We start from the raw sequence: 10814 nt of genomic DNA on the forward strand, positions 1-10814 counted from the left end.
GTAACTTAATAATTGTTTTTGTTGAAACAAAATTTAAAATATCTTGAAAACGACTACATTTCAGAAAGATTTTGTTATGAGCATTTTGATTTTAAATGGCATTTGGAATCATATTCTAGAAGTATTTTTGGCTGCCAATAGTATAAATTTAAAAAAAATGTCGAAACATTCTTATTAATAGCTTGTCCGTGATATGAATACACTAGTAAAATACTTTTCTTGTTTTCATTAAACATTTGATTGTGGATAGATCAAGATGGAGAAACGCGAACAATTTATAAAAAGGGCAAAATTTCAAGAATATGTTTTTGCAGAAAAAAATCACAATATCTCGTAAACTCGTAAACATTTTGGAAAACTAGTATCAAAAGCATTTCGATTTGAATTGACATTTGGAATCATATTTCATATTAAAATTATTGTCAATTGGTATTGCAATTAAAACATGCTTAAAGTTACCTTTAGAAAAAAAAAACTATTTAGCCAATAATTTCTCGATGGTGCAAATATATTTAAAATGTTTTCTTTCTCTTTAAATTTTCGATGACAAAAATTAAAAAAAATAGTGTAATTTAATTTTTTAACATAAATTTTTATTGTTGTAAAAAATGTCACAACTTTTTTCAGCGTAGGTATATTTTTTCGCGCAGATGTATTTCTTTCCTTGTAACTCTATCTCGAATAGTTTTTCTGTACAAAATACAGTAATCGAACTTTTACGCGCTTTAAAAAGGGCACTTGTGTCAAAATGATTGGATTTACTGTAGAAAATGTTAGTCTTCCATGCTGGTGAAACGTGTAAAGTTTCATCGGAATAGAAGATGGTCGGTCATGATTTTAAAGATTTTCGGACGAAACTTGGTATACTCACCTAAGACAGTGCAGGCCGGTTTTCCCACAGATTTATTGTGAATGGTAACATATATGTCTACAAATACCAGTGACGTGTATAAGTATAAATTACATAAGCAACCTGACTGTGTAAAGGCAATCAAAGTAAAATCAACACGCTGACTACATTGTATCGAGTATTCTACTTTAGTTTATTTCTTAACTTGATTTTTTTTTATTTTTTGAGCATTTGAAGTATATAGAAAAACATGTTTCAATCACTGATGACTCGTAAAGAGCATCCATTTACTGCCCATGATCGCATATTTGTCCCATTTTCTATGGGATTTCCTATCTTTATGGGACTGATATGCGATCATGGGCAGTTTAGTACGTCACATAAAATTTGTAAATCTTCAATTCGCTCTTTCCTCTCTCCATGGTCACGAATTTTTAAACTCTTTTGGAAAAGGCTACGAATACACTTACAGCCACCACATCACGCTAAAGAATTTTTTTTTTAAATATTTTTATTTTAACTTATATGCATATTGATAAATTAAAATATCAACGTCACCGGTATTACGGGTGAATGAATGATTTTTCAGCTACTTGCATCGAATGTCGTTTTCAATGCTAGAGACCAAAGTTTTTTCTACAGTATGCAACTAACTAGATAGAAGTATAATCCAAGTTCGCTCAGCATTTTTGCCGTAGGAAGAGTGATACTAGAATTTTGTCTGAACAAATTTATATCTGTTCAAAGCTCGATGGTTCGGAAAAAATCATACAGCTCGCCAACCCTGGAAGTATAAATACCAAGGGTAGTTAGATTTCAAGCTAAAATAATTTCGTATTTTTTTGAATTGCTGTGTTTGGATGATTGATTCAAACGTATTCACCAAATTTCATAAATGTAATTAGAAGATGAAAGAGGCGGAATGAGATTTAGTTTTTTTAACATTAGTGTTTCACTCTTACAAGCAGTTTCTAGAATCGTCAACGTTTAGTTTCACAGAAAAATCAAACAAACCAAAGAATAAGTCCTTTTAACTTTAATTGATGTACTTTTAAATTTGCTCTTTCGTACTTTGACAGATTCGACTCAGTCAAGCTCTTCCGTGGAATAAGGAACTATTGAGTTATTTGAGGTGTACTCAAAATTAAGTATATTTAACTTAATATATATATGTGTTCAAAATTAAATTAAATTAAATTCAAAATTAAATCTAGCTTGAAACATTGGACGGCGATGTCGGGAACGGTTTTTATGCGTGAATTGTTCATTTCGGATAAATCTCCGTGCTAATAGATATTCATTAGATATGGGACGTGAATAGCTGTCGGCATTGGAACATATTTTTGTATATGTCATAAAATTTTCATGATTTTTTACCAATTTTTTTTTCTTTTCGTGATTTTTTTAAGTATAAGCATGATTTTGAGTATAATGATAATTTGTAACCTGTGTATTATTAGTGTCCCGTACAGCGGAATGCAAAATACTGCTTAAAATGATGACTACTTCTTTGTTTCTGACAATTTATTGTACATTGCATTGTTACAAAGGAATTTAATAAGATGAATATAGTGTCTTGGATAGTCGTTTGAAATAATTTGTCAGAGTTTATATTCCTTCTAATCTTGTTGAAATTGATGGTGTAATTTTTGACGAATCTATTGAATCTCATACTATTTTTTCTATCAACACTAATACTTTTCTTGCAGATTTGGTTACACTTTCGATGCAACTTTAAACATAAACAACGCCTTTGGGAAATAGCTTTCAATCCGCAATATGCATATTTCGAGTTTTTATCCTTTAGGTGTCAAAAACACCGCGGACCATTTCTGTACGACCATCGGTGAGGAAAGGCAATTCTAGGGGTCATTTATCATCAATGGACTGTTTCGCGTTATCTCGAAGCGAAATATAACCGTCGTTCCAAGAAAGCCTTAGGAAGGAATTCCTCTTTGCCTGTACGGCCTTTGTATCCGGAGCACTATTGATGTTTGAAAATCAAGTGATAATTATTGGATAACAGGGAATTTCAGGTGTACATATTGTTACGTCTCCATCGACAAAAGTAAACAAATGAGATCTGTGTAAAAAATGAAGTCAGGCATTTTCACACAACCAAGTGCAATCGTGCTTCTTCGTTATTTTTAAAACCGCAATAATTATATACGTCATTTGCAATGCAAGCTTGTTATGAAAGTAAAATGTTCTGAGAAAAATAGTTTTTATATTATATTGCTCTCCCTTGAGTACTATGGCTCTTAATATTGCAAAATATACTTTACTTTCCAGTCCCTTGATAATTGAATGTCGTTAAAAACATAAAAAAAACTAGTATTGAACGTGCAATAGAAAAGAAATTAAATCTGGTTTGGGTTTTATGAAACATTTTAGGTGTATCATATTCATATCACCCTGTAGAGCAGCGTCTGTTATCTCTGTTAATCCTATGGGAACATAAAAAAGAGATTATTATCTCGCTCTAACATATGATACTATGGCATTCAGGTACACCAGGTACACAAGGTATACACATGGCAAAGTAATGAGTTACAATATAGTAGAGCGAGACAACATATTTCAGCACTTTGCTCCCTCTATTTAGTAGTTATAATCACCTTTGATCAAAGGGTACACAGAAAAAAATATTTTGTAATTTTAAGTTTATTTTCATGCACATATTTGGAGCATGAATATAAATGTAAAATTAAGTTCCACCCCAAATACACACGACTTGTCGTGCTTTCTTCAACGAATTTTATTATAATTTTACACGTGGATTGAAAATTACAGTTACTTTAAACGGAAAACCAATGCACTTCAATGTATTTTTACTCGAATACTGCTGCAAAATGAATGACATGTAATATTACACGAATGAAAGTGTAAAATAGTATGCTTTTTTATGCTCCAATTGATTTTAACGTAATTTTCAATCAAATTTTTGATTCAATCTTTGTATGTTTACATTCGTATTGATTTACATGTCGTTTAAATTTCATTATTTTTGGTGTGTATGATGTAATATATAGTTCACGATTGGAATTCTCACTTTACTGAAACACAAGTACGAGTCACGTCAGAAAGTAAGTGTACTCAATTTATGTAGAATTCAAAAATTATTAGCAAATATTGTAACCAAAAACTACTATTTTTACTTGATTCCTTGAGCAATTTCCTTCAAAATGCATCTTACTCAGTTAATAATTGATGATTTACTTGTATATATATTTTTCACACGTGTAATTTTTATTTGCCCGGAGTTATTTGGACCAACCTAAGCAAACCACCCCTTTTAGGTAGATAGATGTGAATGAATTTATTGGTCAAAGGTCCTAATTGTTAGTTTAAAACCCCTTGAAACCGCGGAAGGAAATGTTAAAGAAACATGTTTTTTCAGCAACTGCGTTTCGTTTTGTACTTAAAAATGACTTCTTCCGTGTCCTCGTCGTCGCCAAAGTGTGTAATTGAAATTGTGCATTTCGGCTCACGTGGTTACTTAGCTGTGCGATGATCACGTTTGCGTTTCGGAGCATTGGTTTTTAATTCCTTTTGCTACTCTTTTTCGATCATGTTTTTTCGATTATCTACTTCAACAACACCGTAAATTATTATATTGTTAACTCACGCTAAATATCTGACGCGCTTTCATTGATGACGAGTACTTTCCTTTCACACGAGCATATAATGTTTCCAAAGGAACCTTGAATTGTTTAGAGGCTGATCAAGTACTGGCGCCATCGTGAACAGATGCAATTGCGTTCTTTATGTCCTCTTCTCTTCGTTTTGGTGTTTTTCGCACGAAATTACGCACAATTTCCCTGTCAAAATATTCGACTCCTAATACAGCTGATCCACGGTAACAGCGGAAATGACAGTCGTCAACGATGTTATCTACCGTGTATCTAATTCACGCAACACGAGCGATCACTGCAATAACATAGCAGAGATAATTCCCTATACATATTGTACTCCCACGTCTATTTGACTCCATTCTACTCTACTATTCTGTAAATTTTAACAAAAATCTTTCATCTGTACCGTACAGAATCTGCACCAAAAAAAGCGAAAAATATGTAGGGGAGAGAGGGTAACAATGGATCAGCAGGAACTATGAAACATTCGCAATAAAAAATGCATGATCAGAATCGTCTCATTCCCTCACATTTCACGATTTCTAATTCTTTACACGTGTTGCTATATTTTGGAAGAGATCTGATAACTCTATCTCTTTTAATGGATATTTGTTTGTTTTATGATAGCCAGAGTAAATTTGCAATGAAAAACATTATTCCATCTTTATGAATTACCATTCATTGAATAAATGTTTAGTCTATTGCTATTTATAGCAAATTTTATGCTCCACATTTGCCGCGAACAAATTTTTTGGTAACTTCTCATGGTTCTGTGTAATTTCATAATTTTCATGAATAGACCCGTTGGGTAACTGTGGAACGATGGCGTATGGGGAACATTGATATTTTTTTTGTTTTTGTGGTCTGACTCAAAATTTGAATGGACTCCGATTTTCCACAGTAAATACTACTCATAAATTAGTAAATTTGGGCAAGTTTTGTAGAAATTGTCTCTTATTTCAGGATTGCAGCTAATATGCATATATGATGGTTCGATGTTACACGATGATATAGTGGATTCTTTCATAAACAAACGATTTTCGCCTCAATATAACTTTAATTCAAAGCGTTAAAATTTATAAGTAGAATATTTCACTATAGACAACATCGTGTTTCATAGTTCCTACCCATGGAGCACGCTGATACATACTGTTTATTATCCAAAAAATGTTATTTTCCGTGAATTTTACCAGCTGGAAAAAATATATGTATTAGTTAACAACAGAGTGGCACTATGTATCACTTTTGGTTACACAAATAACGAGTATTATCATCAAAATTAAATTGTAGAAAAAATATGTTTCATTGTTACCCTCTCTCCCCTACCTTTGTACTATCTGTACTTGTGTTAACAGCGTCAAGCATGTACCTACGCCGTTACGATAAAAACTCGGCTTGCATTTGATGAACTGTGCATCCGTTGGAATAGTAGTAAACCGATAAATAACAATTGTACCAGGCAAAAACCCACACGTGATTTTATGAACAGAAATTGCCCTATTTCGCATATTGAGCCAATTGGTAGGACGAGGATAACAGGAATTGCTGTATCTCACTCGAACAATCGAACAAAGCAGCAGAATAAAAATAAAAGCGCGAAAGTTGATAGGGTGAACCAACATTACTTGCGCTCAAAAATTTTGATTTAGGGTTTTACGAAGAAAACTTTTCTCCACTAAGGAGAAACTTGTTTAAAAACACAAGTTTACATTTCATTAATTCTCACCAGCCTAATCAAAACTCCTTTTCTAACGGAATATCACGCTTGACTGGTGGTTCGCTCAGAAACACAAGCAGTGTTTTAATTTTTGGAGCTAGCGTTAATCCGGCTCTAGCTTCGTCTGGCACTAAGTTAGTGTCGGATTCTGATTAGACGAAGTCGAAACGCAAATTCCATAACTAATTTATAGTAATTATACTTTGCACATATGATTACACTCTGAATTGTTAGGATATGTCGTCCCATACCAACTTCGAAACACAAGCCCAGAAGAACGATAAACTGTTGACAATTTAAATTTTGATACACCCTAACGGTCAACCAATTGAAAAATTAAATGAAATAGATCGGATAAATTGGCACAATGAACCTATTGTGCGGAGCCGTCGGAGGATTGATCGTTCCGGCTCAAAGTTTAACTGTAACAACCATTCAGATGAGGCTTTATCATTTCGCACATAAAGAAATGTTGCTGGTTGATAAGACAGACATAAACTGTAGAATATATGAGTTTTTACTTTCGGGATTCAGTCGACCTATAATACATGATGTAGGTTAAGTATTCAGCAGTACTTGGTATACATTGATGAACATTAAATTTCTTTGTCAACTCTCTAGTTGTACAAAATAATCATCGTTTAACCTTTTTCAAAATAAAGGAGAACTGAAATAACAAATTGTCTGTTTTTTCGGTATGCTGTTAAATCATCACAGCAATAGACGCAAAGACCTAGCCTGATATGGTAGTATAGAATGTAAGTTTTATAGGTCTCATAAACTAGTCGCGCTATGTTCTAGCTCCAACTGGGAGGGATTGTTAGTGTCGAACAGGGGGGTGTCACTCCTGTCATCCGCTATGGAGATATACAGACTTTGTTGTTTTGATTTTAACAAAGGCAGATGTTGGCTAGGACAAAATGGCTGCCTAGTAAGGGGCTGGTGTCGAATGATTTCGTAGCATTAGCTCTGCAATAGTCCTGTGCGCTGAGAATCGGCTGCAAAGTCTAACGAAACTGAAAGTAAAAATTACCGAAAAGGCCGTTAATCGGCTTTTGTCTATATCGTTGGCAGTGAAACGTATTAGAAATGCTTCCGTTTTGGGTTGGGTTCCGATATAATGTTTATGGGCGCTGGACGATTTTATGCGCAATGAACCTAGCATTGTTATAGGACCTTTCTTATAACACCAATATATTTATTACTCACATATGTAAAAGAGCATAATAGCAAAAGTGATCGGCAAAATGTAATAAAATAATAGTTATCAATTATCTCCCTATTATCTTCGCGAAAAACATGTTGCTTATACGATCCTGCAATGAGTAAATGCAGAGGTGATAGTAGAATTAAGTCTTCTGTGTGCTTTGTCAAAAAAATTTAAAAGTTACAAGGAAATTTTTGCACGTGATTTTCTCCGTTTAACGTTTCCGTTAGATATGATGTAATGAAAAAAAAAACTCTAGAAATGTTTGAAAAGTTTTATGGCTTTGCAGTAATAATCGAAAGAGAAAGCGAAAAAAGAGGGCTCTCATTTGCAAATTGAACCTAATGAAAAAAAGTCTTCATATGTACGTTCATTATTTGGCAGAACTTACATTATTTCAATTGAATGGCTGGCGTCCAACAGGGGCTAACCCACATTTTTTTCCGAAATCAACATTTTGGCATTTTTGATAGTTCTAAGGAAACCACGTGTACTGCCATTTAAGAATTTAGAAAATATTGTTTAGTTTTTTTGCTATTAGCAGTCAAAGTTGACCATGGAGGTAACCCCATCAATACTAGCTGGCGTCCAAAAAGGGTTAACCACACATTGAGTCTTATGGTAATTCAAGTTTTCTCGTTCGTTTTCTGAGGTTTTAAGAAAAAGTAGGCAATCGATTCGCCATCAGTAGATTTTATGTTGTAGCTCATATATCGGTGAACTCGATATAATACTGTTCTTAATTGGATTGTCATGTACGTTGACGTTTCGGCCCAAACAGTAGTTCCTGAAGGTGAAGGCCGCTCACACATTCGCTATGTACGGCTATGTTCTATCTAATATATATGTTTTGGACAAATGTATGTTATTGAGCGTATATTTTCGAAAATTCCAGTGAATGTGTCATGTCTCTACATTGAAAATTCACCGAGCAATAAGGGATTAAGAGAAAAACGGTACATTGTGGTCGGAAAGTTAAAAAACTTTGTTGTTGTATGGCATCTAGCGCTTTATTTGAACCTTTCATATTAGTTCGGAATTCAGTCGTTAGGGCGGCGCTGTTATCAACTTTTTAATAAAGCTAGATAGAAATACGAAGTCTTCGAAAAAGTCGTAGGTTCTATAATTTTAAACATATCTTCTGAAGATGCAAACTTTGTAGGTCCTGTATGTTTCGAGATAGAGAAAATTTTAGTTAAAACATTTACTTACAGATTATGTTTTCAGAAACGAGCCATATTTCAAAACCTATAGGGCATACAAATTTGGTATCTTCTGAAGATATATTCATAATTACCTAACATACAACTTTGCCATAGACACTATCTTTCTATCTCAATCCATTAAAAAGTTGATAACAGCGCCGCTCTAGTAACTGAATTCGGAACTAATATGAAATGATCAAATAAAGCGATAGATGTCACACAACAGCTTTGCCAAAGACACCATAACTCTAAAACAAAAGATATGGAAAGGACATGTGAAGTAGGGGTTAGCCCCTTTTGAACGCCCCACCCCCAAATTATCAAAATGATCGTGAATTAAAAAGTAGTTCACGTAATGATCTTATTATTTCTAGACAACATGGGTCAATGAACTACTAATAAAATAATGTATTTTTACAATAAAAACAATGTTATGGAAATGCAGAAGTTTTTTCCATATCCTGTAAAAAATGTAAAATGTGGATTAGCCCCTTTTCTACGCCAGCCATTCAATGTCAAATAAGATATGTAATTTCATAACGAGACTACAAATGAAGTGCACATCGCGTCAGTTTGGTACTGTGCAATGTGCATAAATGATGCCGGGATTTTAGCCTTGGACCTATTTCAAACTATGTTTGAGAGTTTCAAGTCTACTTTTAAATCATAAAGACGCTGTTAAAGGTTGGTGAAATTGGTAGCTAAAATGCAAATTTGACAAGTGTAAATTCCGTGTGTCTTGAAATTGAAACCGATGCTCCTTCTATTTATAGTTCTCTCCCAAGGGACGCATAGAGGTTTCCACCTAGAAGATCACACCGATGTTTCATTCGATTGATAAATTGCATGATAGTGGACTTGGAATACAGATATTTTGTTATATTTACTCTTTAACTTATCACCTCCGTGTGATTCCTAATTATCATAACCCCTCCATTGAGTTATACAATTAGATAGCGACGATGGATTGGCAAATGCATGCGTTAGTTCTGGTGTAAGCCTGTACGTTTTGAGTTGGTATATAGGTATTTGGAAACATTAAAATCTGACTTGTCAATCAAAGTGCTAATTGAATTGAATGCATACATGCACTTGTAGCGAAAGCAAAACATACTATTTCGCTATCAATTAAGACGTTGTGGATGTAAGCACAATTTTCTTCGATAACCTCGAATGATTCGTTTTAACAGGCAATTTGCAAAATAAGTATTTTCTGTAGAACATTTCTATAATTTCATTGCTTCAGTTGGAATAAATACAAAAATTAATATCAGAATTGCATCAAAAATCTACACTGCGGGAAAACCCGACGTTCCACTAAATGAACACAACATACGAAAGCAAAGTTCATGTTCGCCTTGATTTTTTTTGTAGATTTCAACCGACAAAAGCTGTAAGGGGGGGGGGGGGGTAAGTGTTTCAGCACGCTTTTTTTGCGAATTTTTTAGAACTTTGCGTGAAGCGAATTGATCAAAACTTTTGTACATTATAGTGTATCATTTTAATAACATGCTGTAATTGTTCCATACAAAAATATCGACAAACGACTAGGTGACGAAGCTTTTTGTGGAACGGTTCTGGAAAAAAAAACTTTGCATACACATTCTATGTAAAAAATACCTAACCCCTACGTTGAGGTTTTGAGATAATTTTTTAATTAAGTCTGACTAGTGCTCGAGCTTCGAGCAGAACAATTTGAACTGCCAGCGAGGGCCATAATTTGTGTGCCCGATGAGATGTTGACTTATGTCAGTTCAATACAAATGAGATAGGGGTGCTATATACGTGGTTAAAATACTATTCAACATGTGTTCGGATTCGGAAAGTTTTTAGATTACAGGGTCAACAAGGTTGGTTGTCAGTGTTATTCTTCAATAGATATTTATTAGTATGCTTTATTTATTGCCTATTTTCATTCGAAAGAATATTTATATAGAAATGACAGATGTAGTTTGTTTTCAGAAAAAGTGCATTTTAGCATTTTTATCAACAATGAGTTATCTGGAGGATCGTATTTTCATTCACCTATAATTTATAGTATGCAATTAAAACTATCAGTTTTATTTAGGGGTTATACCACCGCAAAATTAAAAAAAAAGATTTTTTTATTGGTTTAAAATGCGCTTTAGGGCCTTGAAAGCGACATGAAAACAGTGGAAAGCTACAACAATATCTAAATGTTCCAATTTTCAATTGTGCC

The sequence above is a fragment of the Topomyia yanbarensis genome, chromosome 3, assembly GCF_030247195.1.
Source record: "Topomyia yanbarensis strain Yona2022 chromosome 3, ASM3024719v1, whole genome shotgun sequence".
Taxonomy (NCBI): Eukaryota; Metazoa; Arthropoda; class Insecta; order Diptera; family Culicidae; genus Topomyia; species Topomyia yanbarensis.